Genomic DNA, 23,821 nt, shown 5'->3' on the forward strand with positions numbered 1-23,821 from the left:
AGGCTAAACAATGTGCTCAAAACTACAAAGCAAATAAATCACAGAATTGATATCAAGTATCAGTGAAGTCTGGCTTCAGAGCTAGTGCTGCTGGAGACATTCCATGCTGCCTCCCATCCCCCAAGACCACACTCTTACAAGGATCTTCTCCTTCAAACTTTATATAAATTCTCAAGGCAATTTGTGTCAGCCTCACTTATCTGGTTTAATTTTATAATTTTTTAGATTTAGTTTTCTATAGTTTCTTGGTCAAATAAAATTTTTAAAATAAATAAATTTGCTAAATTCTTGCTTCCATTTTTACTTTTTTATTTTTGCGCTTTTATCTGCTGAATGATTTTATCTCACATATCAACAAAGGTTTTCCCCCTTAATGAGCTATTCTTTTCTGACAGAGTGAAAATATATTATGATTTATTTAAAAGTGTGTTCCAGTGCTCTCAGGTTATTTTTCTTAAGTAAATTTAAAAATAATTCAGATGTTAATTGTTGATGCATCCATACCATTGGTCTCCAGTATAAGTCTATAAAGAAATGTGAGAATTTAGGTGGAAGCGTGAGAAGCTGAACTAACTATAAACTTTCATTTAAAAAAATTCACTAGTTTGTAAAAACAAAAACAAAAAACTCCCACACGAATGTGAAACTGTTAAGGGAAGCACAGTTTTAGCATAACATATAAAATATTCGAAAGAGAAAACTTGCTCTATCTTGTCATTTTACTAAAAAATTGTAAACGAACATGAATTATGCAAATTGATCATAAGTCATGCTGGGCTGGCTTCCAGGATCTACCGGATCCTCTGGGTGCGATTTCATTCTGTTTCTCTTTTAACTCTGGGATGCACAGGCACCCCACAAATTGGAAATCTAATGCCAAGGTGGAAGGGTTTCTGAAGGGTCTCATTTTCCTTGCGCTGGTTCTCCTCCTCCTCCGATCTCCCTTGCCCACGCGTCCAGGGCCAGGCTTGGACGCCATTCAGTCGCCCTGCCTTTTGGCCTCAGATTTCCCGAGCGACCTCAAATCGCAACCTTCATGGGCATCAGATGAGATCTCTTTCCGAGGTCTCGGTACTGCTGAGGTTTTGAAATACGGTTCCAGTCACCATTCCAAAGGCTGCTGGCAAGACCCCTTGAGTCGTGGTCTGCCTTTCAGTTATCACAGTGGTCCTCCTCCTGTTATAAAACAGTGACAGACGTGGACACTGAGCATACACATTCCATGTCAGGGGGCCACTTGACGTCTTTTAGACGCTCTGGGCTCTGAGTCCAGTCATAGGAAGTACGATCCTCCCTTCTCCATGCACAGTCCTAGCTCTGCCTGGCAGACAAGTGGGCACATCCCCCTTTCCGCCCCCCAGTTTCTGTAGGTTAAATGCAGCCTGGCACAGAATGGGCAGTTTCCAGAGTTCCAGTCCACCGGACCCCGGTTGTTTTCCTGGGATCATTTTCTGGCACCCAAGAGATGGACATCATAGAACCTTCTCAGGTCGGATAAACCAAAATAGGACAAAATCGAAGAATTTTTCTGAAATCTACCATATCCCCAGGCTGCCTAAAATTTCTGTCCTACGTTTAGAAAGCGATTCTAACCCTAAGCGTAGTATTTCCTTGGTGTGACTAATTGCCTCCAATATTATTGATTTGAACAAATAGAAAGGCGCAGTAGCCCTGAGAAATTCTCGAAAGAAAAGATCAGTTCAATGTTACTGAACCTGAGGTAGCCAGAAAAAAATCTATTCTCTATTGGAGAAGAGGAAGAAACAAGCGTTCGGGTTTCCGTAGTGTAGTGGTTATCACGTTCGCCTCACACGCGAAAGGTCCCCGGTTCGAAACCGGGCGGAAACAACTGTGCCCAAACGCATCTGCTTTTGAAGATTCTCCTACATTTCCTCTAAGTCGTATTTAAAATTGCACTACAGTAGGATACTTGGCTCTCTTTGCTGGCGGGGAGTAGGGTGCTGGCTAGAAAACAGAAGGTTCTTCCGTCAGGTGTCCATCTCCAGCCCGTGGTCCACCCGGGTGTCAATGGAATGAGGCGCCCAAGCAGATGTGGAGGGAGATTTTCTCCGTCTTCTTGGGAATCTGAAGTGTCCCTCTGAGGGATCTCAGGATTTCTAAAAGGAAAAGATCCGAAATCGAGTGTTGATGGCCACTTGAGTGGACATCACCAATCTCCAGCAATTTATTTATTGCCGAATATTTTCAGGCATCTCTTGACATTTGGGGCATAGGGTATCGTGGGGAGGGAGATGGATAAAACAAGATTCTGCAGGGAGATGTCAGTGGAGCAGACCCTACAGCTGACCCTGCCTCTTTTGACGAATCCTTGTCTGGATGCGCCCACTGCCTGGTCCCCACGAAGACCTCAGGAGCTCCGTTCGCAGCCAACTTGATCAACGGCTTTCTCCTGGGATGCGCTTTTGCGGAAAGCTGCGGTGGAGCGGAGTCCTGGGTTGAACCCGCCCCTCCAGGCCAAGGCTTGGCTCAGGGCACTCACGCTTTGCCTGCAGCGCCAGGACTCAGTGGCTCAGCTTCAGTGGGATCAATGCGAAGCTCCACTTAGTCCAGGACGCTCCAGGTGGATTTAGGATGGGGGTTAGGGTGCGTTTCCCTGCGTGTCTGTGCGCTGGGGTCCTCACAAGGAACCTGGACCTGCAGATGTTCTTGCTGGACATTTCCCAGGACTCAGCATCCAGCTGGTGGAGATCACTGAGCTCTGACCAAGGCCATTCCCGGTAGGAGGAGGGAGTCGGCATCCTCTAGATAAGTGGAGTCATTTACTGGGATTTTTTGGAGGCGAGGAAGAACACAGGGAAAGGTTTAATAGTGACTTGGTTGTGTGTGTTAGTCTCATACTTTACTCAAGAACACAGACCATGCAGGACAGTCTTTCTTTGCAAATGGCTGAGTCCATCATGTGTATCCTCATTTGAGTGCAAAGTCCGCATAAGTAGCTCCCTTTTGGCTCGTGTTCAACTCAACAAGAAAGTCCCTTTTGCTGGGGCATGAGCCTGGACTTAGTAAGAATGTGAATCGATTTAAAACATTAGGAAAAATATTCAGGGTCTTTCTTTATTGTTTTGCCTCTTAGACCTAAAAACAGCCCTGTCTTTTTTTCTTCAAGCCTAAAACTAAAGTGCCTCATTGGGAGTGTTAAGTAGGTTCTTGAATGAATCTCTCTAACAGTTCTATCAGGCTACCAGCATTAAAGAAGTGCTGATGCACCACTTCCCATCCTGTAATATCTCTGAAAGAGAGCAGTGAGAGGAGGATCCTCCTAGTGGACAGAGCTTTGGGTGGTGGATCTAGACATCTACTTCTTTCGGATATCAGAATAGACATGAACTCATGCATAGCAACTAACGGTTTGGCTTGTTGGTCAGAGAGAGCACAAAGTGTGAAGATCTTTCTATCACACGTTAACTTCCACCAGAGTGCATCCACCACAGAAGTACTAAACAACCAAGTAACCAGAATGATTCTGCCAGTTGTTGTCAGCCAGCCTTAGTAATTAGCAACTCCAGTGCTGGCAAATTGGTCACATCAATGGAGTAGCCTGGTGGCAGGGATGGCCCAATAACCAGGGTTCCCATTCATGAAGGCTGATCAAGTCACTGCCACTGCCAAACATTGAACCTGCCAACAATACACACCAATGCTGCTTCTCTGGAGGAGACCAAGCAGCCACTTGCCTTTTATCGGTTCATTCAGGAAAAGTGAGCAACCAGATCAACCAGAGTCCAAGAGAAGATATTCCCAGAGGGGATAAATTCATTATGTGAAGGAAGGGGCTCTGAGTAGAACAAGTGGTGGACTGGAGTGGCTGTGATGGATGTTCCATCCAGAAACATTCCTTTCTAATGCAAGGCACACATTTCTCCCAGCAGCCTGGAGTGTTGTTTGCTGATAGGTCAAAGCTGAGCTCCTCCCAGGAATTGCTTCAACTAAAGGAAACTACTTTGTCTAAGGTTACACCCTCTCTCTGAGAGCAGCCTACATCTAAAGACAGGTCTCTGAGTGGATACAAGTCAGTTCCTGTGTCTCAATTCAGGACAACTCTCAAGGGTCATTGCAACTCCAGAGCTCCCCATGGGCTTGGCTGACACCTCTGTTGCAATAACATCCCAGTTCATACTTCTATCCTCTGAATTCCTCCTGTATATTGTTCTTGAAAACACTTCCCAATAAACTTCCTTCATAAAAACTACGCCCCAGAGACTGTTTTCCAGAGAACTCAGTCTAATACATTCCTCTAGACTCTACTCACAAAAGAGTTACTAAAGACATTATTTTAAGGCATAAGTCAGATTTGTCTCTCCTAAAATCAGAATTATCCAATAGCTCCCCACTGTACTTGAGGTGAAGCCAAATTCCCAAGATCTCCTACAAGGTCCTACACATTCTAACCCTCCATTTCTCTCTGTCTCATCTCCATTATTCTCTCCCTCACTTGTGCTCTGGCCACATGGGCCCTCCTGCTATTCCTCAAACATTCCATGCAAGCACCCAGCTTTGGACTTCTGCACTGGCTGTGCTCTCTGCCATCTTCTTCCAGTCAAATGTGTTACCGAAACCTTAATAAGCCTACACTAACAACTGTTTAGAATTCCAACCTACTCCCAACACTACAGTTCCCCCTACCTAACTCTATTTTTTCAATCACATTTACAGTCCTGTATACATTATGAAATTCCCATTTTTCTCATGTTTATTAGTTATATCTGCTTCCACCCTCTATGAAGGCAGAATTTTTTTTGTTGTTCGTAGTAGTAACATGTTGTTGCTGTAATTGTCTAACGCCTCCCAAGTACCTGAAACTGGGAGATCATCTGAAACTCTCTTTATGTGACTGCTCTGCATAAAATCTTCCATGGATTCTCATTCTTGTTAGAATCAATTCAAAAATCTTTAATTTTGTCTATAAATAATACGTCTTTCTTCTTTTTTTCAGGAAGATTAGCTCCGAGCTAACATCCACTGGCAATCCTCCTCTTTTCTTTTGCTAAGGAAGACAGGCCCTGAGCTAACATCTATGCCCATCTTCCTCTGTTTTATATGCGGAATGCCTGCCGCAGCATGGCTTGATAAGTGGTGCATATGTCCGCACCCAGGATTCAAACCAGTAAACCCTGGGTCACTGAAGCAGTGCACGTGAACCTGACCACTGCACCACCAGCTGGCCCAATACTTCTTAATTTACACCTGAGGTAGATCATTTATCACCTGTTATTCTTAGTTTACATCTGATGCAGATCAATTAGTGACTATTAATTATTTTCAGCACTCTCTCTACCAACAAAAGTACCCTGATTTAGATATTATATTCTGCTAGAGGGTCCAGCATCATCTACACATTCTCTTCTCTTCTAGCCTGATCCCCTACTACTCTCCCCCATTGCTCTGCAGTTCAGTCTTACTCTCCAGACACACCAGCACGTCTTAGCTCCTTTCTCCTCAGGTGTTTTTTTCCATGCTGTTCTTTCTGAGATGTAAAAAAAGGAAGCCACTGCTGGCCCTTCTCCTGGCTGTCCACTTAGCTCCCTCCTTCTTCTGTCTGATTCTATCACTTTCCCTTAGTCAAACACCATTAACTGCACCCCCAAAGTCTCATCTACCAGCGAGAAGGTGGTATTTCCAAATTAAACATGCCTGCACTGTGAATTCCTCCACATCTTCACTGGCTGTCTAGTTTTGCTTCAGACCTGTAGTATGTAGCAGGGAATTCAGAAAGAAGAAGGAATAGGGAATGTGGCCAGGATCCTATTTATTTGCGCTCAATATAGTTAAAAGAAATAAAAATAATACTGGGGTCAGCTCTCTGAAGCACAATCAGACGACGTCCATGAAAATTGCCAATGAACATATTATTTGATGCCATTTTCCAGCATGTCTGCAAGGCATCGTGACACACATGAGATGTGAACAGTGTTTGCAACAGCAGGATGGGGAAGATTAAGCTAACTGTCTGTTAAACTGTGGTACATTCCATGTAATTGGATACCATGCAGAGATAAAGGAAGATGAAAAACACTTCTCTGTTCTGATATGGAAAGATCACAAAAATACATTCTAAGTAAAAGATAAAAAAGCAAGACAAAAAAATGTGGATAAAATACCACTCCCTGTAAAGAGAAAAAATATATATGTAAGTGTTATGTGCATTTAAAATCTCAGGAAGGATAAACAAGATATTGAAAACAATATTAACATTTTTTGGGGACGAAGACTGCTAAGAAAGGTTGAGCAGGCAGAAAAATCTGGTTCAACGGCCTCTGGAACGGTGGCAGAGCCACGTTTCTAGAACTGGACAGTACCGAGACTCCTGAAGTGACCTCCAATTTGAGGTCACTCCGGAAATCTGAGGCAGCTGGTAAATGGGAAGGCTCCCTAATGGCGACCAAGTCTGACCCCGGAGGCGCTGGGCAAGTGCGACCTGGGAGACTCTGGGACAATCGAGAATCAGACCTGTGGGAATATTCTTCAGACACAAAGTGTTATCTACTAGTGAGCGGCCTTTCCGAAGCCTGGACTCGCTCGTAGTTCAGGGCGTCAGGTTCATTATCTGCACGTGCTGATCACCAGCCGTGTAGAGAGCAGCAAATACTTCCAGGAATTCTCGGGCCACTAGCCGCAATTTGAAAAGCGTGTTTCCCCTTTCAAGTGTATGAGTGCGACTTAAAAGCAATGTTCTTCAATTCTTTTGTTTTGTTTTTGTTGTAAGAGAAAGCATCTCGTTCTTTTTATTAAGGGTGACAAGCAGCAAAGAAATTCTCCTAAGACAAATAACTCTAACAATTAGTTTGAACTGAACAGTTTAAAAAAAAAAAAAAAAAAGACGTTGACAGTGACCGGGGGCCGGTTAGCTCAGTTGGTTAGAGCGTGGTGCTAATAACGCCAAGGTCGCGGGTTCGATCCCCGTACGGGCCATCGGCTTTTTCTTAACCTCCAAACGGAGGTTGTTAATTATTTTCAGAGAAACCCGCTACAACGCTCTAAGAAGTTCCAGATCCATTCCCCTCATTTTCCTATAACCCACTCATAACCCATCTCAGTTCTCGGATTGCCACAAGTTGAGTATTTACCCAGGGCAGTGATCCTCCAGAAGCAATGCAGGGAGCCCCACAAGGGCAGAAAGCCCGAGTGGGAGCTCTGCCCAATGGGAAAAAAAAAGTGGAAAAAATTTCTGCTAACTTTTTGGAAAAAGCTTATGTGATTTTAAATTGTCTTTCCAAAGCACTTTTGCAACCAATCTCCTTTCTCAAATTATCCAGAGATACAAGTAAAGAGAAGTTAAAAGATTGTTCTTTCCCTGTCTCTGAAGATTCTTTAAGGTTTCACTGACAGTTGAGATGACCCTGTGCGGAAGCACCAGGGAAAGTGAAGGACTGGCTCAGGAGACCTCCTCTGCCTACGTGTCTGTATCACTTTGAACAAGAAACACAGAACACAGACTTTCTTTCTTTAGAACAAGAGTCCAATCTAGATTCTTGTGATCAGTAGACAGACATGCATCTTGCATCATTGCTTCTGACTTGAAAGGACAGTTAAATATCACAGTTACCTCTGACCTTTGCAAGTAGTCTTTCATCAGCCTGGTATAGTTTCCCTGCCTGCATGAGACGATCAGTATTCAGCTCAATGGGAAGTTCTTTCCGGAGTTTCCTGTTCTCACAGCTCTCCCCTTTCTGCTACTCTGTCCTGCCAACTCCGGCTGTGTTGGTCTCCTGGACTATCAGCTCCCTCTCCTCAGCTCAGGAAGTTCCCAGCCTCTGCCTGGGTCCCCCTTTCCTGAAATGGGCCCTAGAAACTCTCTAAAGGCAGTGCATTGGCGGCAATCCTAGTTCTCAATTTATTTTCCCCCACAATGACCTCATTTTTTTCTCTTTCACTGATTACTAGCCTTCTTTACCTGATGTTTAGTGTCTTAAAAATTGTTATTTCATATATTTTGTGAGGTTTTGGTTCTTTCAGGCAGGATGGTAAGTCTGATCCCTGTTATTCCATGTTGACTGGAAACCAGTCTCCCCACTGTTTGGAGGATAAAGAAGGGGAAGCTAAGGCCTCTGCTGTTTCTGCTCCCGGTTGCAGGCATTTGAGAGCAGAGAGGGGTCCGTCGGTAAGTTCAGTGGCCTGTCTTGGGGCAATTCGCACTGCCTTTCTAGGAATCTTGGGGCCCCCTGTTGCTTGTGGCAAGAAGTCTGCACAGGTACTGGACTGGGTCTCCAGGCTCAACCTAGGTCAACCTGTCTGTAGGGTCCAGGCTACAGGCCTCAACACAGGTCAGATCATCTTCTCCACGATTTCTGTGTGCCAGGGATGGTAGGGGAGAGGAGGGTGCTTGCAAGAGAGTAGGGCCTGGGACCAGGGTTCCTGAGAGGACAGTACAACCAAAAGAAGTATTCAGATCTCTGTTGGGCTGGGAGGCTGAAGGTAAGATTTTCTGATGAAGGTTATCTAAGACTTGGGGTAAGCGAGATCATATACGTTTTCTTTGTCATCACACTGCCCTTCACCTGCGGGGAATCAAAACACCTCCTTCCTCCATCAGTGCCTCGACATGGGTGAATTCTGGTTGTTCCCCTAGGAGGCCTGGCGGTGATTGTCACCTGACACAGCCTCAGAGGCTGCAAGTGGATAAATGAATGGGACCTGCCCAGCACATGAGTCCACTGGAGGGACCCTGCTCAGTCCCTGGCTTAGGCCGTCCCTGTCCCTGTCCACATCAGAGCATACAGAGAGATGGGACATGGTTGGACTTGCCTGTGGCCTGGGTGGGTCTTGAGGGAACAAGTTCTTTGCCAATGATCTTTAAATGACCTTTCTCGTAAAAGTCACATTCAACCTGTACTGTGTTGTTAGAAAGTGTAGTTTGTGTACTATTTGATTTTGAAATTCTCAGGAGAATAAGGACATCCCAGTTGACTCTATTTTGACATAGATATTTAGCTCATTAAATTAGACCTTACGGTATTTAGTATAAAAATTGATGTTCTTAGTTGCCTTACAATTCTATCGAGATAAGAAACCTTATGTTCACCATTTCAAGTAGTTGATTTTCTAATTTTAAAGTATATTTGCAGAAAATTTAATGTACCATTTTTACTACAAGCTGAGAACTTCCTTACCTTCATTGAAAATTATTTCATCTATCTAATTTTGTAAATCAATGATGTATCTTTTTGGAAATAACAATAATTTTTCATTTTATTTACCTTTTTAGCTACTTTTTCTATGCAAATAACTAGTTATATTTTATTTAATGGAAGCTATATGAAGATTATTTTAGAAATAAATCTATATGAGAAATATATGAGTGGAAATAAAGAAATCATAGTCAGTAAATCACAAGGTCAGCTCACAACTATTTTTCCCAGGGGTTTGAAGCCTGGAGTTGAGTAGGATCCGCATCATCTATTTGCAGAAATGGCATCCTCAGGCGTGGTCTCGCGCACCTCTCTCCCCTGCTCTTTCACCTCACCTTGCACTTCTATCAACTAAATTCTCCACCCGCCCTGCCCTTTTTCAATCTTGAACAGAAGGGGAACCCTCTTCCTGACCCACCAGCTGTTATATTCAGGCTGGAAACTCCTCAGAGGACCAGGCCTGCAGCAGGTAGGGGTGGAGTGGGGTAGGCTGCATTCAGGGATGGCAGGGAAGGACCCACAGAGAAAGACTTTCTAGCAGGTGGAGCCAGAGGGACGTCTAAGAGGAGAGCTCCACTCAGTAGGCCAGGAGGATGACAGAGCGCTGACAGCATGAATTTCGGTCTCGGGAGAGGAACCCATCAGGCGAAAACTGTAAGGAAGGGAAGGACCCGGGGGAAAGAAAATCCCTCTCAGGACTTGTCTGAAGTCAAGTTTACAGATTTTCTCCCTGCACCTCTCATGAGTGATTTTCTGTGGATGACTTTCTTCTCAGGTCCCTCAACTTCACTCTGTGCCCTAGGGAGGGACAGGGGCTCGGAGAGGGGAGTTCTGTATGTTCCACACTTGCAAGACCAAGCTTGCATTTATAAGGCATGAAAAATATTCCTTTATACAAATGAGAGAATCGTGGTCTTATGCTTCCCTCTCCCCGCCTCCTCCCAAGAGTCAAGCAGAAGCTGCTGTCCTCCCTTCTGCTGCCTACCCTGGAGCCTGGGAGATTCTAACCATGACTCGGAAAAGGGCTCCAGGAGGGGTTCTGTGCCTGCAGCCCCTCCACACTTCACCCCACTCTACATCCTACACAGGAGCGCCAGGCCCAATTTCCCACAACCCAGGGAAGTAAAACGTCAGCCCCAGGGCTCCCCAGCCTGTGAGTACAAAGGAGCCCCTGCCAAAGGTAATAAGGATGGGAGCCAGGGGGCAAAGGTAAGGTTAGCAGCAGGCTGTGAGGGTCAGAGAGGGCCAGCCAGAGGTCCAGCCAGGAGACCCAGGAGCCGGGTACCTGTGTGAGGAATTAGGGGTCGGCCTTGGGAGGACAGACAGCAGGTGGCAGATCTAGTGGCAGAGGGCATGGGTGTGTTCATGTGAAACTTCTTTATGAGAGAGAAAAACTGGAACCACCTGAATGTCCAACATATGAGGTCTAGTTAAATAAATTATGCTACAGTATAGAATTAAATAATTAACAGAAGGCAGACCTTTATGTATCGATGTTTGAAGTGTGTCCAGGACACATAAGTCTAAAAATTACATAACGTTAGGTTTATTGGGCTTTATTTATGTATGACTATAGTTATAGATGTGTAAATAAAGTTCTTTTCCATAGGCTTAGAGCAAGGTTAAGGGAGTATAGTCCAACCTGTTAATAAAGTGGTTGTCTCTGTGGTACTGGAGTAGGTTTGGAAGGAATTCATTCATCTTTCCTTTATTGTTTCATATTTTCTACAAAGATTATATACTATAAGAAGCCGCTAAGATGTTTACTATTTTAAAGAAAATGAATAAAAAATCGGTGAACAAAGGATTTGCATCTGGAGTTAGAGGCTGAGATGTGGGAGGAGGCAGCTGGAAGAACTCAGCATGTCTGTCCGTGAATCCTGAATGAGTGTATGGACCGCAAACTCAGGCCACAGCTCAGGTGTGATGCAGGAAGAGAGGGCAGAGAGTGAGAGCATGTGGAGAAGGCAGCTCCAAGCATTTTTGCATGCATAACTGGAGTGATCATGGCGGTGTTAACATAGAGGCCACCCTGGGTTAGTCAGGGAGCATCAAACACCTCAGTTTGAGGGGCTACTGGCAGTTTGACTTATTACTTGCTGTGAGCCCCTGAACAAGTCTCTAAAAACTGTAAGTCACAGTTTTATCATTTTTAAAGTATATGTATATCACAAGTCTCTGGTCTGTAATTATTTATTACCTGAGCAAACAAAGCACTCAGCAAATTCTGGCAATTATTAACATTTTTGTCCCACAAGACTGACAGGAGGCAATCTGAGGAACTTAACTTTCCTCCCCACCCTTCCACAAAACCTGGCCTCCATCAGGGTCTGCCGGTTCAGACCCTAGACCTGGGCTCCGATGGCTCTGAGAAAGTAGCCTGGCTTCTGAGCTTGGTCACATTGACTCTGAGTGTCCTGGGCTCTGTCTCTGGGCAGGAGGAGTGGGCCCCAGAGCTAAGGGAGAAGGACAATCTAAGGTGATTGTGAGGAGAGTAGACATCAAGGTCACAAACTTGTTCCTCTCAACACATTGTTAATAAAGTCATTGGGTTTGCAGTGTAAAAACATCCCATTCTGGGCATTTGTGGTAAAAATGTGTAAAAAGGGGTTCTTAAATCTTCATGCTTTTCCCTATGTTTAAAAAATATTATTAATATTGATGACACTTTTAACAGAAATTAAGACATAAGTAATTCTCCAAGCCTAGACACAGAAATACTTATTTCCAACAATATTTCTCCAAGTCCAACAAGGGAGACCACGTCACATAGTAATTGTTAGCTCTTAGCGTTCTTAGTTCGCTCTGGAGCCAGACAACCTGGCTTGAATGCCCAGCTCTGCCATTTCCTGGATCGAGGCAATGTTTCTTCATCCGTAAAATGTACAAGGCCATGATGATGATGATGATGTTTACTAGTCGGGATTTTGTAGAATTCAATGAGAAAACATGTAAGGCTCTTGAACGGCACCTGGCTGTGTTTGCGCTTTACCGTCGGTGCCCAAGAGGGGGCGCGCAGGCCTCGACTCCTGGCCTCAGGTGCTTAAAATCAGAAGACTTCAAATCCCACTAGGTCCGCTCTCATTGAGCGAGAATGCAACCCAAGTAAACGACTTTGAGGACAGCTGTGTATTGTTATACCACCAAAGAAATTGCTCAAAATTCATTGTTAAACTTGTACGGAGAACCTTCGCGCTCTAAGCCAGTTAACGGTCAGCAGAAGAAGTTTACGAAGATGCTGAAACAGGACCCTCAATGAAAGTCATCCCAGGAACAGAAATTTGTTTTGTGGATTTTCACAGTATGGTCCTGTGTGTGCCAGAAAGGGCTATGCGAGGCAGGGGCGGGGAATCTTTCTGAGTCCGTTTGGGGGTCTTTCCTGCTCGTATTTCCGGTTGGTGAGGGCAGAGTAGGAGGACGGCGGGCTGCGCTCTGTCCTTCTCCCTCCTTTTCGCCCCCGGAGTTGCGCTCTCAGAGCTTCTGGGATCCTCCTCCAGCCCCGTCATTCAAGCACACTGATTTCGATTTTTCCCTAAACGCCAACGTCTCTCCTGTGGCCGGTAAAATCTTTCCTCAACGCGTCCGCAAAAGTGCCAGATATCACACTAGTTAAAGATGATTTTCGAGAAAGATAAGACCTGATAATGAAGCAGAGTGAAGGATCTCAGGTCTCTGCCTCGGGTTCCTCACCCGTAAAACAGCGATAACGGTCCCCATCTCACAGGATAGTTGTGAGCCTTAGGTGAGCTAACAAAACACCTGTCACAAAGCCATAAACACCGTAAGGGCGCAGTCTTGTTCATGGACTCCGCTGTTTTCCAGTGTAGAAAGAGAGGCCCCGGGTCACAAGGTTCCGGAAACACTTGGGAGGAAATGCGGGGGAGTATTCCTGACGTTTGGAAGTCGGCGTTTTCCATTAAAACTCTGGTGTAAAAGGTGTTGTGTGCTGGCGTGTAACAGGTAACCATCCATGATTTAAATCCAGAGGAGGAAAAACCAAATGTACTGACCTTTCAAATAACCACATTTAAGGAAGAAGAACTAGGTCATCTCAGTCTTCAGAAAACTTCGTGAACGGCTGGGCCCCATGGTGTAATGGTTAGCACTCTGGACTCTGAATCCAGCGATCCGAGTTCAAATCTCGGTGGGACCTAGTTTTCTCTTTCTTTTTCTTATTCGATCCCCATCACCTCTCTGCAGCCCGTTGTCTTGTTCTACAAATCTCTGCGCCCGATTTTATTCCTGATAGTCCCAAGTCAAATCTGCTGAACCCAGCCTCAGCAGTCACCAGCCAAAGGACAACTTAATGCTTACTGTACACCACTTACTTCTTGAGGGAAAAAAAGAGAAATCTCGAAAGGAAATGCACAAGGAAGTCGCCTGAGCTTTCCTGGAGCTGGAAATCTCTAGAGAAGAGCGGCAGGTGAGAAGAGCGAGAGGAAATGCGGCGGTAGTTGTGGGCAGAGAAATTTAGAAACGGATTTACTCCCAGGCAATGGGTCTGAGAGAGTCGACGGAGGCCGAGAGAAAACTGTTCGCGGACAAGACACAAGGGGATCGCAGCCCAAATTCAGAGGTCTGGGTCGATTGACCAGGGGACGGGAAGCTATAACTGGCTATAGTCAATAGTCAGTGGACACGCTGCTTCGAGTTTGCACGAGCAAGCTTTTCTTGTTAGAGAAGCGGGGAAATGAGCCGATTAACAGACTTCCTTTCGGAGGACAGACGTGTTGACTCCACGCCGCCGCGACCTTTCCCAACGAGGGGTCCGGGGGACTTTGCTGGGCGCGGGGCTCCTCGGCTCTCTCTGCAGTTGCTCGGCTCCCCCAGAGCTGGGACCCTCTTCTGCAGATTGCGGAAGCGCAGTCGCCCCAGGAATTGCTGGGGCCGTTTAGTTTTGGAGAGAGGCCCGGAGGGAAGACGGGAGCGGCGGAAAAGGCGAGAAGAGAAGAAATGCGGACAGGAAAAGTCAGCTCTAGCGTTCAGGAAGATGAGATGAGCGAGGGCGCCGGGCAGCGGAGCAACTTGGCAGCAACGTTGGGAGGCCGGAGATCGCGAGACCCACCAGGAAAAAGCGAAACTTTCCTAAACTGTGCCTTCCTGACCACGCCCCCGCTCCTCATGGATGTGAACGATCTCTACTTTTACACTCCCTTGCAAATGATGCTGTTCTATTACTTTTTATACAACATTTTAACTGTGGCTACGTTACCTCAGGGGTAAAAATATTCCCTGCCGACAAGCAAGAACAATTGGAAATATTGGTGTCTCTGAAGTCTCACCCCTAAACAAGACACGGCTCCGCCTCAGTTGTGTATTTTACGCGATTTCATGGAGGAGGAGTTGACAAATTCTTCGTCTACTCTCGACTAACAACATTACACTCTTAAAGAAAGGGAACATACGCATATCATGGAAAGTTAGTGCTTTAATTTTTTTAACGATTATTCAGACGAGAAAATTATTCCCATTGACTTTTGTCAAAGAAAATAGATATCCATATTTTGTAAAACTATATTTTTACGTGGTTGCACGTCCCCTGGTAGCTATCATTTTTATTTGTTTATTACATTTAGTGGAAATGTATTGAAGATTCTACTTTAAAAAATGCAACTTAAATATAAAAGCACCTTTTGTAAGCCCCACACTTATTCAAAACCACAAACTAGTGGTCTTTTTGCTATTTATTTCCACCGAATTCTTCTTATTCCAGTCATAAGAAATTTTCATCCCCAGAAACATGAATTAATGGGAACAAATATCCCCAGCCCTTTCACTAAAAGATGCATTTCCAATGCAGTTCTACTTTACATATATAATAAATGTTATCAAAACTATCTATTTATATCTTTTATTGTATGCTACTTTAAATGTGAAGGTAATTCAAGTTAGAAGTAAAACTCCTAAGCAGAGATTTATAGTCACTGGAAATAACTAAAAATTAAATTTCAATTTATATAAGTATTTTCTGTTACAGAGTGGCATCATAGGGTCTTTGAGAACAAAAATACATACTATTAGGATAAAATTCTGTGGCAGAAATGAAATGAAAATATGTTTGCAAGAGAAAACATATTCTCAAAAAAGTTTCAACTGTAATGGCTTAGTAAAAAGGACTGTAAGGAAAAAAGGGGGTGAGGGTGGGGGAAGAGGATGTATGGCCTAAGTTGAGATCTGATGAATGAGTAGAGAACCAAGGCAGGTGAAGTGAGGGCAGAGCAAGAAGACTAAAGCATGTCGAGGGTGGGAAAAGAGGAGATTATGGAGCCCGGGGAGAATAGAAAGAATTTCATCGCGACTGAAAGGCAAGTGTGAGTACTGAGGAAGGATGACGATAGAGGCTGGAGACGCTGGCAGGTTAGGAAAAGATTGTCAATGTGTGAAATACTCCCTTGAGAAAAGTGAAAAGAACTGGTTCTGTGTGAAAATTCTTTAACATGACTGCAGTTTGAAGAACAATACTACACATGAGGATCAAAGTTCAAGTGTTTTCCAAAAGGAAGACTTAAATGAGTATTCAAGAGACACACGTTCCTGTGGGACGAGGTGGCCGAGTGGTTAAGGCGATGGACTGCTAATCCATTGTGCTCTGCACGCGTGGGTTCGAATCCCATCCTCGTCGACCCCTCCTCTCAGCTTACACGAGTTGAGACACACATTTTCTGCTCCTTATTTCTGAGTTGATTGCTCAAAGAAAAGTACAAACTTTCCTGCTTCGCTTCCTCCCTCCTCCCTCTGCCCCCAATCGGGTAGTTTCCTTTCCTTCTCAGATATTCTAGTGTTCTTGCATGTCTGGCTGAGTGTAATACACTCTACTCTTAGAACACCACTTACTGCTTGTTCTTGTAACTTACCAAACATCAGGCACATGGATGTGCCGTGACCTTGTCCTGGGGACTCTTTGGAAAGGTGTCCCCATGGCGCAATCCCTCGTCACAATCACATCGAGGCTCAAATCGCGGAGCCAGAGGAGCCCAGGCTTCAGTCAGAACCCTGGCTACCCTCTCCTCTGAACAACTGACAGAAGTTTGCATATCACCTTCTTCATTTCTTCAAGTCAGAGTAATCCCTACCTTTCTTTGCTTATTGTTACAATGAAGCGCTTTGGAACCTCCTGTCTTCGATTTGCTTCAAAATGCTAGTTGGTGATTAGCGAATAGTAGAAGAAACAACACTGACAAAACATCGCTAATTGTTTAAGCTGGTTGGTAGGAACTTGAGTGTTCATTATACCATTCTTCTTAGTTTTTCAAATTTCCATTAAAAGGGTCTTAAACTTTTTATTTGGAAATAACTTCAAACTTATAAAAAGAACAATAGTACAAAGACCACCCATATGCTTTTTATTGGGATTCACCTATTAACATTTTATACCATTCCATCTCTCTCTCCCCATCTCAATCTCTATCTCTATCTCTGTATTTCTCTATTTTTCTCAGACCTATTTAAGAGTAAGTTGTATGTATCATGGCCCTTTGTTCTTAAATATTTAAGTGGATATTTCCTAAGAATAAAGATATTCTTTACACGTAACAACAGTATAATTATCGGTTCAGTATATTTAACATTGATATTGTTTTTAAAATAATTTTCAATTTTGTCAATTGACCCAATAATGCCCTTTGTAGCATTTTTTCCCTCCAGTACAGGATTCCATCTAGGATTAGGTATTGCATTAGTTGTCCATAGCCCCTTAGTCTCCTTTAATCTAGAACAACTCTACTGCCTCTCTTTGTATCTTAAGATATTGACATTTTTGAAGAATACAGTAAGCACTCATATTTTTTCAAAAATAGAACACTCCTTATTTGGGCTTTTGGTGATTTTTTTCCTCATAATTACATTCAGGTTATGCATCCCCCAGCCAGAACACCATGTAAGTGATATGTCCTTCTCCAGGGTATCAAATCTGGAGGCATGCAATGTCCATTGCTTCTCATTAATGGGGTTAATTCTGATCACACAGTTAAGGTGATACATAGTATACTTTCCCCCCTTGCAACTAATAAGCAATCTGAAGGAGACATCTTAAGACCATACAAATATCTTGCTCCCCATCAAAATTACCCCTCAGATTTAGCATCTATTGAGGATTCTTACCTGAACCAATCTTTATTATGATAGCTGCAAAATTATATTTCAACTCCAGCATTCTCTTCACGTTTACCAATCTGCACTTTGGCGTTCTATTGCAAATAAGAGTTCTCCCTCAACCTCCACTTATTTATGTATTTATTCTCAGTATGGGCTGGTGAAATCCTGTTTTTTCTGGTGGTTTACAATCATTATTGCCTTTAACTATTTTGGTACTCAAATTAACTCAGTTTTGGTCAGTGGTAGGCCCTTCAAGCTGATTACTGTGTCCTTCTGACAGTCTATGATCATGTTTTTGAGGACTTTCTTAATATCTGGCATAATAAGTTGTTCCAGGCTCGACTTGCATTGACTCTGTCCCAGTCCTAAAGTCAGTTATTTCTTAGAGGTGCCCTTTTAGTGAGGAATAGTGTTAGAGACCAATATCCAGGGTCTGGGTGTGCTTATTGCTTCTGGGGTGTCCTTGCTTCTAGGACCTTTTAGCAAAAATATCTAAGAAATGTATGCATTTGCATACACATGCATAATAAATGTATAGACACATGCAAACATATATATGTGTGTATGCATATGCACATACATATGCATATTTTAGTAATCATGAGTTCACACTATCTCCAATTCCAGTCCATTCCCACAGGATTCCTTTTTATCTTCCCTCCACCTCATATTCGGATGTTCCTTTTTCTACAATGAGAACACTGGTTGAAGTGACACCAGCACATTTACTCATGAACTCTATCCTATAATACACCTATAATAGCTTCAAAATTGCTTTGTCCATGTGATAACAGAAAAGAAAACAATTAGAAAGAATCCAGGATTTGTTTGTATTTCTCTCCCTGCCTCAGTTTCCATGATAATAAATAACTTCGTTGGTACTTTCTTTTTTACCCTTATGTATGGTATGGTGTTCACTGCAAACACAACTGGATTCATTTCTTTCACTTTGCCTTCTGTTTTAGGGTATTTTTACACCTTCTCATAATAAAAAAAAAAAAACATGCTCAGGGAAGTGTCACTCCATCCCACATCCCTTCTACTCCATCTTCCCCATGACCACGACCCTTTTAGGTAATCAATTTCAGTGTTTTCTGATTTATCTTTCTATGTATATATATACGATATATAATCTTTTGCACTTTACTTTTTCTGTATTTAATGTCTCCTGGAAATTACTCCATATCAGTTAATGGACATCTTTTTTATTCATTCTCCTTTGTAGTACTCCATTGTGTACATGTACCAAAGCTATCCATCCAATCTCCTAATCCTGGATACTTAAAGTTAGTCAAAATGCTTTTGGGGGGTAAGTAGGCAAAATAAGTTGAAGACTGTTAGTTTAGGGGACCTTTAAATAAGAACATCTTCAAAGCAACAAAGTAAAGGAACAACACAGGTCTCTCCCCTGTCACCTTATTTCTACTTTTCCTTTTGATTTTTTAAAATTCTCATTATTTAAGGTGCTTCTTGTTTAGAGGAATCTATATTTTCTTGTCATAATGTAGGGACTCACTAGAGAACACTTTAATTAAACAATTTTTTGCAAATATCCTAAGACTTCTGTGTTTTGTTTTGCAGTTTTTTTTCCCTGAGTTTGCCCATGGGATCTTGATGCACAAACTTTTTTATTTTAATGTATTCCTTCCATTTTTCTCACCATTTCAGATTTTTGCCTCTGTTTTTCGCATGAAGTCCATAAAATGGTGTCTTCATGATTACTGCAACATGCATTGCTTTAGAGAAGGATTCTCAGAACATTCCCATTACCTTGATCTAAATTTGATAAATCATGCATAGGAGTGAATAAAGAAGTGACAATGAGCAGGAGACTGATGCCCAAGTAAAAATGCAATATAATCATTGGGCAGAAATCAATAAATATGTCTTTCTTTCAAGTGTAAAGAAAATATAAAACCATAACCAGAGACAAGAGTGTATTTCATTCGCTGGAAGACATAACACTGATCATTTGGAAGTTAACGGTAAATTTGTCACCTCTTCCTGAGTAAGAAGGGAGAGAGATTTGTCTCTTTTTTGAAATGAGTGAGAAGGGTGGGTTTTCCAAAAACAGGAAAAGCAGATGCTTAACAATTATTAGAGATTAGGTGATGGGTGGCAATACATTTTAGGAGTGGTCAAACAAGGACGCACAGCTGCAAATTGACTTTCTTCCCACTATCTTCTACCTGCAATGCTGGAGAAAGAATCTCTGTGTTACAAAAGCAACCATAGCAGAGGATGGTTTCGATCCATCGACCTCTGGGTTATGGGCCCAGCACGCTCCCGCTGCGCCACTCTGCTTGTTAGTTTTCCTGTCCTACTGTTTCCTTTAATTGTAGTATCATCAGCTATCTCACATTTCCTTATATAGATAAATTGTGGTTTGTTTACGAAATGGAATCCTATTTAACAGTAAGAAGAATGAACCTCTGTGAATTATCATACATGTAATGACACAAATAACTGTAAATCTCAAAAGCATCATGCTGTGCAAAGATATGCTACACAACAGGACATACTATATGATTCCACTTATGTGAAGTTCAAGAGCAGGCAAAACTATCTGGTAATAGAAATCAGAATAGTGATTAGCTTCCAGGATGTGGTATTGACGGGTAAAGAGACATAATGCAATTTTTCTGGAGCAATGGAAATGTTCTCAATCTTCACCCGGGTAGTGGTCGCACGGGAGTATACATATGCAAAGTTCATTGAGCTCTTCTACACTTAAGATCTTTGCATTTTACTGCACGCAAAATATACTTCAAAAAAGTACTGAAAAACGGGAACCACAGAGACATAATAACCAAGAAAGGAAGGGAAAGAGGGAGAGAAGGGAAGGAAAGGATGAAGGAAGGAAGAAAAGAAAAGAAAGTACCTTCTTTGTATACTTCAGGTAGCTAAGGCCACCAGAGGACAACTTCCAAAACTAAGTTGTAGAACCATGAAGTGGTCCTTAGAAGCAGGAGAAAATTCACAACACTCTTTGGGGAAACTGCCTCCAGCTGACATCACCTTCTCAATGCAAAATGCCTCTTCGTCAAACCTTGCTTTCCTCCCAGGATGGTAGGTTTCCTCAAAACCCCTAATGCATGAAACAATGACAGATTTAATAGAGATGCAGGCTCTGATAGATTTGAAAGCATTCTCCTAAATAAGTAGAAAGGAAGTTTACTTTTAAAGTATTACTTTCAGGAATCCATTTCCTTCATAACAATTCTAAGAGGTGAAATAGGGACGATCAAAACTAAAACAAGAGTATTCAGTTTCTGGAAGCACATTCTCAGACAGGTGAAAATTATGTCCTTTCATTCAGCTAAACATATTTTCAAGACTTATGTATGCAAAGACAGACTTAGGTTTTCTCTATGTTGTCCACAAGTCACAATTCCATCAACACTAGGAAATCTATAAGCTGTAATTAGTGGTTGCTGAATTGGGAAGCTGGTCTTGCATTCCTTTGATAAAGAATGCTGCCCAAAGGCACATGCTCAGAAACTCTGTAATGCCACCTCTGAGAAGTTAGGGAGTCTCTAAAGTCTAGCTTCATGGTTTCTGTTAGGAAGCCACAAAGAGTAGAGCGAAAGCAAACCAAAAAAAAAATATATATATATATATATATATGTGTGGTACTTCATAATGCAGACATTTGAGTAAGGAGAAAATACTGAGGAGAGAAGAAATAGTGAAGAGGCCAATCCTGATATGGCCCTCTACATAGCCAAATGCCCTTCACATAGTTTCTTCCCTAACTTAACCCAATGTGATGTGACTAGAACCTTGCATATGCCCAAAGAAAATGCTTTAATTTATAAGGTTGCAAAATGAAGCTGTCTGCTTCATCCCTGGCCACACCTGTGAGGACAATATCACCTTGGTTAGAATTTCCTTCTTCCTCCTTAGCATGAAAACTATTTGTATTTTTTATGGTACAGTCCAGACTCCTGTAAAATGAGACCCCTAAAATACAAAAAATCTTGTCTCTACACTTGACAGATATATGTCTCGACTCTATTAGGATGTTCTACTTGAGCAGAAATCTCAGGTTATGGAAGAATAATAAAAAAATGAGAAGTTACAACCACACTGGAAACTTAGTTTTCTGAAGAATAGAAAAGTGTGTTTCATGTAGCATAGGCTTGCATGGTTTAAGAAAAAATTTGAGCCTTTAAAGATATATTGTTTGCCAAAGGCTAACTTTCTGTTTGTAACAATCTAGACATGAGGATGTCATTTTTTTATAATAGCACTTACTAGTTCTGTATTTAAAAGATAATAGTGGTACAAAGCTGATCAGAAAAGCTCTTAAATCAAAAAGAGTGGTCTGGTAGGTCACCGGGGGCTCCAACTGTATTATTGTGACTATTATTGTTAATTTTTTTGTCTTTCCTGTGGCTTGTTGATAAAACAACGTCTGCAAATCCAACAAATCCAACTAGCTCAGACGTCACACCCTTATTGCAAATAATTGCTTTTGTGGGGAGAAAAAGGAAGGTAATTGAAAGTGACACTGCATTAGAAAGTCTATCTTTTATGGGGTCATAAAATAGGATGAATCTTTCACTTGTGATGAACTAGTGGTTCCCGGGAGAACTGATTTATCAGAAAAAAAAAAAAAAAAAGATGCCATTTAAGATAAGATTCGACCAGATGCCTCCAGCCCAGATACCAAAAACCTCACTGGCATGAAGACCCGTCTTGAGACTCTCACCTTCAACCCCCTGGCAACAACGACATCTTAGCTTGATTCTAAAATGATCTGTAATCTGATATCTAACTGCTATGTGGCACCTCCCAGAAAGGAGATAATCATTTCTGAAAACTGCAGGATTTAGCATGTCTGAAGTCAAGGACAAGTAGAAAAGGAAACAGCTGAGGGAGGGCTTGGACAGCTCTCATCATCAACTCCAGATCTGTGGTTACAAGGCCAGAGATGGAGCAATTCACAAGAAGCTGAATATGCCCCCCAAAAACCAGCGTTTCTCCCTGCCTGAAGCTCACAAAGGGTTAGGAACACAGATCCAACATGAGAGTCACGAAATTAGCTCTCAGGCTGGAGTTCCTGTGGTGCACCTATCCTGAACACTGGCAGGTGGTTTGGAGCATAGCTCTGCTAAAAGACTCATTCCTCAGTTCCTCACCTTCGGCTGAGAATACCTGTGTTCAGAGCAAGCTAATGAGGTAGCATGAGGGAGGAGAATCTGAAGCATAGAGTTGGATCCACAGAATGACAGAGGGATGATCATAGAAAAATGGGCTGGGAAGATATTTGAAGGTGTTGACAGGTGTTTTGCATGGAGGTGCAGGAGCTGTGGCAGATTCCAATAAATTTCTTGGTAAACTTACCAGGAGTGGTGACCAAATTGTGGTCAGAGCCATCTAAGTAAGCCAGTAGCTAGTAAGCCTGAGAGAGCCACTCCAAGGCATTTTCATCCATGAGGAGGGCAAAAGGGACAATTCTGAGAGAGAAAAGATCCTTAATGTCCCTTCCTCCTTAGTGCCTCCCCAAGTCAAAGGTGTTCTTTTCCAAGTTGCCTCAGTAGCTGTTTCACTCCAGCGTATCCCACTCAGGTAGCTATAACTTTCCCTTTTTGTCAATCACCTCTTACTCACACTCAGACATTTCATTTGGAAGAGTCATTTTAAGGTGAAAGAGGGACAAAGGTACTTTTATAAAACACAGGAACATATTATGTCTCCCATTTTTCCCACATGTAGGATCATTGTAGGGAGACTTGGCAAGCAATATACTCCTCCAGGTGTTCATTATCCTTATCTAAGAGCATGTCAGTCCAACAAGAGAATGCAGGTTGTTGAACCAGAATTAAGTTTGCATACCCTAAATCCCCTTTTGTCTAGGCTGCCACCCTGGGGCTGTTCTTAGGGAAAGGAAAGATATATCATGCTCTGGAACAGTCAGGTTCATTGAGGAGACAACTGGCTAGAGCTATGAGAATGACCTTGAGTTCTGCCTACTGAGTTGAGTAACCACATACATTTTTGGTTCTACATAGCTGTGTCTGAGTTTTAACAGCCACAGTAACCTGTAGACACCACGGGGTTTCAGCTTAGCTGAACCATCAGTGGTCCAGGCCTAGGCATTTAAGGAAATCTCTGTGAGTTGAGGGTTTCACTGAGGCAATGGCCCAGCTTCAAGTATTAAAGAAGGGGATGACATTTTCTTCAGAGGGATAGCTGCCATTTTTTCACCTAAAGCTGAGATGTTATTGGGGCCAAAATAGCTGTGTCCTTGAACATACTATTTCCATTTGGCATGCAATGCTTGTTTGTCTCTTTCTCCTTGTTAGTTGTTGAGCCTGAGTTGACTCACACCAAAATGGGAATATCAGGCTCCATGGATCAGGCATACGATTTCAATAAGAGCTCCATAACAAGCTAGTAGCTGCTGTTCACAAAGGGTGAATCTGACAGCATTGCCAGGGAGGCAGTGAGTCAAACACCCCAAGGAGTACCTCTGAGTGAGGGCTGCTGTCTTTTTCCAGAGACCCCCTCCAGCAAAACTATCAGTCACAGGGACTTGTAGTTCAAAGTAGCCATTAAGGTTGTGTGTCCCCAAA

At 42.8% G+C, this 23,821-nt stretch overlaps 5 non-coding genes across 5 annotated transcripts; 4 read left to right on the forward strand and 1 right to left on the reverse strand.

The window, feature by feature from the left end:
- The first annotated feature begins 1,775 nt into the window (after nt 1-1,775).
- Nucleotides 1,776-1,848, forward strand: TRNAV-CAC (transfer RNA valine (anticodon CAC)). Its single transcript has one exon. It is a non-coding gene; the product is annotated as a tRNA-Val (tRNA).
- A 5,008-nt stretch (nt 1,849-6,856) lies between these two features.
- On the forward strand, nt 6,857-6,930 carry TRNAI-AAU (transfer RNA isoleucine (anticodon AAU)). Its single transcript has one exon. It is a non-coding gene; the product is annotated as a tRNA-Ile (tRNA).
- Nucleotides 6,931-13,227: 6,297 nt separating this feature from the next.
- TRNAQ-CUG (transfer RNA glutamine (anticodon CUG)) lies at nt 13,228-13,299 on the forward strand. Its single transcript has one exon. It is a non-coding gene; the product is annotated as a tRNA-Gln (tRNA).
- Nucleotides 13,300-15,686: 2,387 nt separating this feature from the next.
- On the forward strand, nt 15,687-15,768 carry TRNAS-GCU (transfer RNA serine (anticodon GCU)). Its single transcript has one exon. It is a non-coding gene; the product is annotated as a tRNA-Ser (tRNA).
- A 3,704-nt stretch (nt 15,769-19,472) lies between these two features.
- On the reverse strand, nt 19,473-19,544 carry TRNAM-CAU (transfer RNA methionine (anticodon CAU)). The gene has a single exon. It is a non-coding gene; the product is annotated as a tRNA-Met (tRNA).
- Nucleotides 19,545-23,821: the final 4,277 nt, after the last annotated feature.

The sequence above is a fragment of the Equus caballus genome, chromosome 20 (genome assembly GCF_041296265.1).
Source record: "Equus caballus isolate H_3958 breed thoroughbred chromosome 20, TB-T2T, whole genome shotgun sequence".
In the NCBI taxonomy this organism is placed as follows: domain Eukaryota; kingdom Metazoa; phylum Chordata; class Mammalia; order Perissodactyla; family Equidae; genus Equus; species Equus caballus.